Source organism: Alnus glutinosa, chromosome 5, assembly GCF_958979055.1.
Source record: "Alnus glutinosa chromosome 5, dhAlnGlut1.1, whole genome shotgun sequence".
Lineage (NCBI taxonomy): Eukaryota > Viridiplantae > Streptophyta > Magnoliopsida > Fagales > Betulaceae > Alnus > Alnus glutinosa.
In genome coordinates this window covers 27,564,123-27,574,130 of record NC_084890.1, presented here as the reverse complement: position 1 = coordinate 27,574,130, position 10,008 = coordinate 27,564,123, and the positions used below count along the sequence as shown (strand labels likewise).

Genomic DNA, 10,008 nt, shown 5'->3' with positions numbered 1-10,008 from the left:
GTGGTATATATGTAAATATATATTTGACTTCTATGGGACGAGGGAGATATCTCAGTCTTGCCATCCATACCACATGTTTTTTTTATTCAATGGGCCAACTGAAATTATATAGAACAGCTGGCCTATGCATTAGGATCATTACTGTTTTTCAGAGCCCCTTTTTTCTTTTTTTCTTTTTTTCTTTTTTTTTTTTCTTTTTTTTTTTTTTTTTTTTAAAAAAAAGGTATATAAGAAACAGATTATAACAAGAAATAAAAAAATACAATAAGGGCTAGACAACCCAAAAATAATTCTAAGAATGAAATTACACGGGGGCAATGTTTTCGAAGACGCGGACTCTTTAACTCGAGGCACAGATGCCACAAAACTGGGGTCACTATTGAAGGTGATTTGAAAAATGTATTGAATCACAAGGACTCAAACACCATAATAAGGGTAAACATGGGGAGAGGGAAACAACAAATAAATCCAAAAAAACAATAACACAAATACAAAAACAACAGCAGTAGATCGGTTTGAATGGGAGCCATCCCTAGAGGCACGTGAGAATCATGCGCCACCCAAGGACGGCCTCTCAACAACGGGAAATGGCGAAGTCATCTAGGACCACCGAGGGTTGAAGCAAAAAAAGGCGAAGAAAACAGGCAGTAGCTCCACACGTTGGTTGAGTCGAAGAGCAATCTGGCGTGGGAAGCACGCGCCAACATCCAGGCGGCGACGGAGGTAGAGACGATCACCAACGAGCTCCAAAGATGCCGAAAAACCCATTATTTTCAATAGTTCAGCTCTAAAAGAAAATTATTATTCAATAAATCCTCATCTCCTCCTCCTCGTTGTATTGTGTTATGGTAAATTTTCTTCTTCTTCTTCTTCATTGTATTGTGTTAGGATTTATTATGATAAATCCTCTTTCTCTTCTTCCGCCTACTTCTCATCTTATTCTTCTTATTCATTGTATTTTATTATGATAAATCTTCTTCCACCTCCCCATCTTCTTCTTCTTAATCAGTGTATTGTGTTATGATCAATTCTCCTCCTCCTCCGCCTCAAGAGAAAACAGATATCGAGTCTCGTTTATAATAATATTATTTTTATTTTTATATAAAGGCAATGGGGCTAGTTTGGCAAACCCCCTAAATTTTTAATTTATTTTTTTCTAAAAAGTATCAACTTCAAAACATTATAACTTTTTTCACTTTTTCTTATAATATATATATATATATATATATATACACGATTCATTTTTTCTCTCTCATCTCCTCAGTTTTTAAAAATTACCATTGAATTTATGGTATTCATGTAAATCCTTCATATGGGCCCACAAATCTAACGGTAATTTTCAAAAGCGAGAGTATAAAAGAAGAATGTGAAGATGATGTATAGAACATCTCAAAAAAAAAAAAAAAAAAAAATCTTAACGTTTTTATACATTATATTGATTGTTAAAAGAATTCCGATTTTGTCGTCATTTTTGATGTCCAACTGTCCACGTAAACTTTTGTACAAACTTCTGTCAACTCATAGAAAGACAATTTACTGTCCAGTGAATCTCAATTAGGGATGTAAATGAAGCAAAACTACCCTTGAACTTGTTTGGGCTCGGCTCGATAAAGCTCAACTCGTGCGCAACTCAGTTATTAAATGAGTTATTATTCGTGGATACAAAAATATATTCGATTATTAAATGATACACACCCATATAAAACTTAGCTCGCTCGTTTATATGATACTAAATCTTAAAATTTAGGTAATATACTGATAGGACATAGTATATTTTCATTATATAATCTAAATTATGTAATAAACATATGATTCATTATTTAGAGAAATTCTAAAAATACATGTAGGTCATATAATGTCACATAATTCATAGTAATTTAAACTACAAAGATTAGGAACTAGTGATAACTAGATCATTTTATCATAAAATATCGGTATTTCTTTTTTTCAGCCAAATTGAACTTAATTTTTAGTTTTTAAAACTCATCATATGAGCTAGAGCTCGACTTGAGTTTGTGATAAATGAGCTCGAAAGCGGCTCGAGCTCGTAATAAACTTAGATTGGCCAAGCTTGAATATACACTATTCGTCCAAGCTTAGCTCGTTTACATATATTCTCTCAATTGCTCGTTAATCTTAAAAACTGCAGGGAACATACGAGCCGCCTGACCAGTGGGGCTGTGATGAGATTTTACAGGATGATGACAGCAGCAAAAGGCAATGGCACTTCTGGTGACATAATGACGTGTAGATATAGTGTCAACAATGGCGGGGAAAGACCCAATAAAACTATGGTGTCAGGAACAAACCGAAGGAAGTGGTAAAGAGAAAATTTCGGCCACCAAAATCAAGTTGGCTTTGATAATATATGAATCCACAATAATAGAAACACGAAAAAATTCCAACTTTTCAACCAAATATTACACAAAAATTAGCATATGAGCAGGACAATGCAACATCATCAATTTTAAATAGTGTAATCTGTCGAGCCAGCAAGCATAATTATAAGGTTATATAAAAATTGTTTCCAAATGCGCTGAAAATAAATCTTTGGCGAATCCCATAGAGACCGGAACTACAAATTAGTTTCAAAATTGGCTAATTTCCAAGGTCCGGCAATTCAATTGGAAAACACAACTATTGCATTGCAAGAACAAAAACAGCTCTGACTGGATAAGAATAGCAAAAGCTCACAGCCGTCTACCTCTTCTACCACCTTTCCTACGAGTGCTATCACTGGGAATTGGAGTGACATCCTCTGAAACACAAGTTAAATTCGAAATTAACACACGGAAAAACAAGCTACAAGACATAGTTTCAAAACAAAGTAAACCTCAAACTGCAATGCATAAAAGACATGTACTCGTAATATTACATATCTTGAATTAACTCCTTAAACAGTATCCTAAGTTAAAATCGTTTAACAAACGCTATTTTCCCAGCCATGCTGTTGGATAACGGAAATGATTACCAATTTGAAATTGTGAAAATTGCCTACTAGGGAATAAGAGCCTTACCTATACGTCCAATTTTCATTCCAGAACGAGCAAGTGCTCGGAGAGCAGACTGTGCCCCAGGACCAGGTGTTTTTGTCTTGTTCCCACCGGTGGCACGGAGCTTGATGTGCAGAGCAGTGAGTAGTGATAGGCAGGGGCCATCTTGCCGGCCCCTGCCCGGCCCTTTCCTACGTGGAAAGGGCCATTTTACTTTTAGAGTTTTTAACCCTTTTTTTTTTTTTTTTTTTTCCAAAAAAAAAAAATAAAAAATAAAAAATTCAAATTTTCGAATACAACAAAACCAGTTCAGCCGATCCATTTTTCTCATTTTTGTCTTCCCCCCAAATTTTCCCTCCCTCTCTCCATCTACCCCAAAATCTTCCCACCGTCGACCACCGTTCGGAGCTTCGTCGTCCTTCCGGTTCCGGCGACCAATTTCGCACGAGCCCGCCACCTTTCCTAGCTCCATCATTCTTCCGGTTCCGACGAGGTGTTTCGCACAAGCCCGCCACCGTTCCGAGCTCCATCATTCTTCCGGTTCCGACGAGGTGTTTCGCACGAGCCAGCCACCGTTCCGAGCTCCGTCATTCTTCCAGTTCCGACGAGGTCCCCCACCGTCTACTTCGATCTCCATCTCCATCTCCGACCACTAGGCACTGCCAGGCGCCATCACCGTCGTTCTCCATCTTCGGCCAAAGCCCACCCACCGGCCGTCTTCCATCTCCGACCGTTTTCCAGCTCCGGCTTCCCCCCAAATCCGTCTCCTTCAAGTGTAGGTCTCAGTCAGGTATTAAAGCAAACACCTTTCCTTCATTTTTTTTTTTTTTTTTTTTTTTTTTTTTTGCAGTTATGCTTGTGCTTGTCTTCAATAGCATTTGAAGCCACATACTCTTCCCTTATGGAAGGAATTCATTACTAGAAATTGGAGCCATCAGAAATAGGATAAATGTTGCAATGATGTCAGTTCATGAATTCCTGAAACCTATCCGTCCATGCTTAAGCAGAGTTAACTTGGAATAAAATTTTGAAAGGCAATGTTAAATAATCAAAGATTAATGCTTGTTTCACATCCTTTGTCTCCTTTCATCAGAAGCATATTTGGAAAACCATAGCCCCATTGGAAATCAAGACCTTTCCCTTCCAATGTCATGGTACAGACCATTCTTTAGACATATGTTGGAAATTCCAGAACCCTTTTCAAATCATGGAATTATCCTGTGTTGATTTTTGTTGAATGCGCAATTTAGAAACGTGTTATAAGAACACAATAGTGATGAAAATCAAGCAAGTAAAAAGAAAGTACCTTTTTCCTTTTACAAGTAAAAGTGGCATTAATTGTTCAAGGTTCATGTCCAGAAGGTATATAACCCAACCTATTCTGGTCTGTCTCAGCGTGGAATAAATGTATGCTTAATGCTTTGAGGTTCTATAAAGAAGCTAATAGAAAGGCTTATTCTTTGGGTTTGTGAAGTTTTGATATTGTTCTTATGCTTAGGCTAAAATGCCTTCTTACATGTTTGTGTTATGTGAATTGTGAAATACCTTTCCTTCATTTTCTTCCTGTCTCGTGTACTGAGTAATTAGGCTTAGTAAAATGCTCAATTATTATTCTGTGATGTTGAAAGTAGTGTCTTTGTTGGCAGCTCTGGCTTTAGCTTACAACACAAATCTTTTTGGTGCTCTAACGCATTATAGCAGTGGTCAAGCTGCTGTATACTATGGAGGTTTGACTCTTTTATGCATATCACGCATAATATTTATTGATTCATTTTTTGTCCGTTCTAGATGACAATTAGTCTTGCTCCAATTATTCTTCAGATCTTACTTATGAAAAAAAAAAATAAAAAAAATTTATTCTTCTGATCTATAGTTTCTGTTTCTCATTTCTTCCATTTCTTTTGGAAGGTTCTACTTTTTGTCATTTGGTTGATAGTGATGGAAAAGAGAATATTTTGTTTTTAATATTATTGTGGCCGTTAAGAATAAATTACTTTCAAGATGTCAATATCCTTGTAAATGAATGAAGTCTACGTACATATAGACTTGAAATTGTGAAGAAAAAAGGTTTTTGATAGATTATGTATTGTTGGCACATGCAAGTTGCAGTTCATCCATATATGGAAGATAAAGAGAGTCCATTGAGTTGCGGGGAAGTTTTGTTTCTTCCCATGTCAATTGAGTTGGTTTGGTGCTCAAAGGGTCCATCCCAAGCAAGTAGTTCGATGGGGTAAATCATTTCAGACGTCTTTGAAATGGAAGCCACAGTCTCTTCTTAGTTGCCTACCACATCCACTCAATTTCTTAACAGTAATTTCCTAATTTTAGGTCTCTAAAACTTACAAAACTCAGTTAAAGAGACCAGCCAAAATCACCCAACAACTAACCAAAAGACCGAAGAAACTGTAGGAACAATTCAGTTTAAGACCAAAAGACAACAATTAAGTTTAACATACATTTAGGAAATTCGTACAAACAGAAAAAAGTCTCATACAACTGAATTGTTTCCATAATTTCATTTTAACATTAAGTTAATATGTCTAGGTTCACTATAACTACAACAATAAAATGCTAAAAGCAAAATGACAACTAATAACAAAACACGAAACATTTTCCCATTATGTTGCGCTAATTGTTCCTTACATTTTTTTTTCAATCAATTCCTCAAATTTCTCTTCCATTTCATTCAAATGTTGCACCAATTGTTCCTTGCATTTTTTTTTTCAATTAATTCCTCAACTTTGTCATTGTCAGCCTGTCTTCTCTCCTCCATCTCTTTCAAATGTTGCGCTAATCTCTTCTCGTATCTAGACATCTCTTTATCAGCCCATTCAAAAAAATCACAATCACCGACTCTCTACATGAAAAAAAAAAAAAAAAAAAAAAAAGGTTAGCAAAAATGTCATAAACTACTAACGACAAAATATAACACAAAAATTATGTGGTTCATACCAAAATTAACACAAAAATGCTAATTTCAAAATATAACAAAAATTAAACACTCAACAGAACCTAAATATTTTTTACCCCAACTACTTAGGGACGAGCAGTGACTAAATTTACATAAATTGAAGTTAATGTCCACAAATTCCACATTGCAGTAAACCAAACAAGCTCAAATTCCACCAAAATTCATCCATCACCGATGCGTTGTTTGAGGTAGACTACAATTTTATTAGCAATGATAATTATTTGAATTCATAGACTTGCATACGAATATGCCAAAAACAGTAAATTAAACAAAGAAAGTGAAAAAGCAAGCAACTTTCAGATGGCAACACAAAAATGTTAGCAACCTTGACGCAAAGCCAACTTTGGCTTTATGCTTTGGCTGTTCGAAACATCAGTGCTGAAGTGTGCCTTGATCTTTGAATAGCACTGGAACTGATGTAATCACTAAAAACTTTTTTTCTTTTGAGGGCATTAAGCGTATTATCCTCAAGCTGTAAAAATTATGGGCAGACATTCTTTCAAGCACTCGGAGTCGATAAATTAAGGACAGGAGTAAAAATTGATGAAAATGCTGCCTATAAATTCATATTACCAAGAAAAGACATTCATATTTATGGATAAACATTCTTTCAAGCATTAGACTATTTTGCAAAACGCCCATAACAAGCACTTGCTGACTGTTATGAGATTGCATATACATCGTCCCATGTTCCCATAAACACTAAAGGATGACTTCCATCTACTTCTTTTTCATATTTCATCATATTAAACCACATCATGCTCAATTTACTCAAAAAACTTCAGTACAGGTATATAACAGTGACACACACCTATATGCAGTAAATATGAACTATAATGAACAGTCATCATTTTTCCTAAGCCTAATCAAACTCAGATGGATTTTGGAAAGCAACATAGAAGATACATTTTAGTAACCCAGCCCAGAAAAAATTGAACCCGAAAGGGAGCAGGTTTCGCACAAAACATTACTGGATAGCATTTTGGGCCAACAAATAGATAATTTAAGAAACGAGGCAATCAAAATAGAGAATGAGATAACTAAAGTTGGAGATGCAATGTCTTTGATGATGATAAATATGCAAAATTCAAAACATGTAGATTGCATCACTTCAGTACACTATATAAATTTTCCAACAATACGAATGCTAGCTCCTTAAATTGAGAATCAGAATTGGATAAAAATGGGAGCTTTCAGTGCTATATATATAGCCATGGGAATCAATTACGTATTTCAGTTTTTGGCAACTTTGTTGGCAGGGAGGAGAAGCAAGAAATGTGGATTGCAAAAACAGTGACGGGGTCATTACCATGCCAAGATATAATTAAAAAAGCATGGAAGCAGAAACCAAATTCTTACATCATTTTCAAGGAACTGCTCAAGGGCTGCAATAATCAAGATATAATCAAAGAATACAAACTGCAGAAATTCTGCAGAAAAGAAAAGAGTAACAACTACAAGCCAAAAACAACTAATAGGTTGAAACAAAGAAAAGGCCTAAACAAACACCAAGCAGAGCCAACAATCTACCACAGCAAAACCAATTAACGAAAAATACAGATCTGAGTTTCAAACCCAACTATATTGAGAATAATGGAACTGAGATTCTAGATCCAAAAACAAGCGGAAAAACGAGATCTTTGCTACCAGAGGAGAGGAAAAATCGAAAAAAAAAAAAATATAGAGAAAACCTTACCTCTTTTGATGGCTAGGCTCGTCGGATCTGTACGGTGGGAAGAGATGGAGATGGATTGTCGTGGAGGGAACTGAGATTCTAGATCTAAAAAAAAGTGGAAAAACAAGATCTTTACAACCAGAGGACAGGGAAAATCGAAAAAAAAAAATAGAGAAAACCTTACCTCTTTTGATGGTTGGGCTCGTCAGATCTATTCGGTGGGAAGAGATGGAGATGGGTCGTCGTGGAGGGAGACAGAGATGGGTATGGGTCGTCGGAGATGGCGCCTGGCAGTACCTAGTGGTGGGTCGTGCGTGATGATCGACGGTGGCGAAGCTGGGTCACGGTAGCTGAAAAAAAACAAAAAGGCTGGTTTGCCGGAACTAGAAGACGGCCGGAGATGGAAAAGGGCCGGAACTGGAAGACTGCCGGTGGTTGGGTATGGGTCGTCAGATGGTGGGGGACCTCGTCGGCGGTCGCTCTGTCGGAGATGGAGAACGACGGTGGCGGGTCGTGCGTGGTGGTCGACGGTGGCGGGTAGTGTTGTGGTGGTCGACGGTAGGAAGATTTTGGGGTAGATGGAGAGAGGGAGGGAAAATTTGGGGGGAAGACAAAAATGAGAAAAATGGATCGGCTGAACTGGTTTTGTTGTATTCGAAAATTTGAATTCTTTTTTTTTTTTTTTTTTTTTGGAAAAAAAAAAAAAAAAGGTTAAAAACTCTATGGCCCTTTCCACGTAGGAAAGGGCCGGGCAGGGGCCGGCAAGATGGCCCCTGCCTATCACTACTCGCAGAGAGTGAGCAGTAATGCCAAGTTCCTGCTTTTTAAGCATTGAAACATAGAAAAGTGACTTTGCAGTCGAAGATAACCATATTGTTTCATAATGATGAATGATAATGACTACAAAAGCCAAGTCCCATCTCAAAAAAACAAAAAAAAAAGTTGAATGACCCATACAGCAAAAAAAATATTTGGATTTCAAATCAACCTGAAAATGGAACATGTTAAACAAAATAAATAAATAAACCTGTCTAAAAGAAACATCAACAGCATTGTGCGCTCAGTTCCCGAAACTAAAGAAATCTAATCAAAATTAGTTTCAAATTATAAGATCTGAGAGGATATATAAAGAACAGACATAGACCTTGCATCTCTGAGCAACATCCTGCGCTGCAAGCATGGCAGCATATGGTGAAGACTCATCTCTGTCAGCTTTCACCTTCATCCCACCTGTATATATTAAGATTACTTTAACAAACCTACGAAGCAGTTGTTCATTCTGCAATATGTAAACAATCATACATATTCCGGCATCTTAGATTCTATTACAGGAATGAAGGTTCCCAGATTTCTTAAACACATAAGGAGAAATAGTCGCACTATGCTAACGTTGTAGGTCTATTACACCCTACCATGTCAGCATGGTGGGATAAACGTGAGATAAATGTGTGATATATAGCATTACTAATAAAAAAAATCCATGCTGCCCCACCTACCAACCAATAGGCAGGCACACAGAAATTCTTAGGGAGAATAAATACATTTAACAGATCCTATAGTATTACTATAAGATGCAGGGTCTATGCTATTTGAACACAACTAATGGCTTCTACACAAAAACAACAAAACAGAAAATGATACCCAATATTTAGCATCAAGAAAGATTTTCTTTACCCGTAATTCGAACAAGCGTTTCACCACCCGAGATATCGGTCACATGCTGCAGATCAAACAAAATGTACACTTTCGGTCACACTCCTACGAATTTTAATTTTAAGAACACCGAACAAACATGTTATACTTACAAAAAATGTGTCATTAAATGATGCAAAAATGTGGGCGACGCCAAAAACTTGTTCTCCTTCTCTTACAGCAGGTCCAAGGGTCACATTTTCTTCCTTTGGCTCCCTAGTCTTCCTCCTCGACTAGCACCCATGAACATAAAAAACATATGACAGTAGGCAAAGTCAGAAACCATGCAATCTTGAAAGTCTTGACAATAACTCTCTTTTTATAAGTAATAAGAAGGATTTAATAGGTAAAATGTACAGCACAATCTATCTTGCACCGCTCAAACTATTGCAGTCAAGAGCTGGTACTGTGCCCTAATTCAATGTATGCGCAGCTGTGTTAACTTAATGCTTGGCAATACTTGAGCCAACCAACTCGGCCAGCTGCAGGACCATAACTCTTACAAATGTAAATCAAATTAACGCATGTTCCATCCACTTAAGTTACACTTGACATCTAAAAATTGCAACAGCTGACCAGCTTGAGCCTATTCAAAACTTCAATAAATGAGACAAGGCATGGCTGATGAACAAGAGCAGCAAGAAAAGTTTCAATCCAACTAGACAATCTTCAATAAA

At 36.8% G+C, this 10,008-nt stretch overlaps 2 long non-coding RNA genes across 2 annotated transcripts; both read right to left on the bottom strand.

Moving 5' to 3' along the window:
- Positions 1-2,521: 2,521 nt before the first annotated feature.
- On the bottom strand, positions 2,522-3,138 carry LOC133869295 (uncharacterized). The gene is made up of 2 exons (XR_009900411.1): positions 3,018-3,138; positions 2,522-2,758 (listed from the first exon to the last, which is right to left on the bottom strand). It is a non-coding gene; the product is annotated as an uncharacterized LOC133869295 (long non-coding RNA).
- A 2,346-nt stretch (positions 3,139-5,484) lies between these two features.
- Positions 5,485-8,265, bottom strand: LOC133869484 (uncharacterized). The gene is made up of 3 exons (XR_009900457.1): positions 7,824-8,265; positions 7,661-7,744; positions 5,485-5,850 (listed from the first exon to the last, which is right to left on the bottom strand). It is a non-coding gene; the product is annotated as an uncharacterized LOC133869484 (long non-coding RNA).
- Between the last annotated feature and the right edge of the window lie 1,743 nt (positions 8,266-10,008).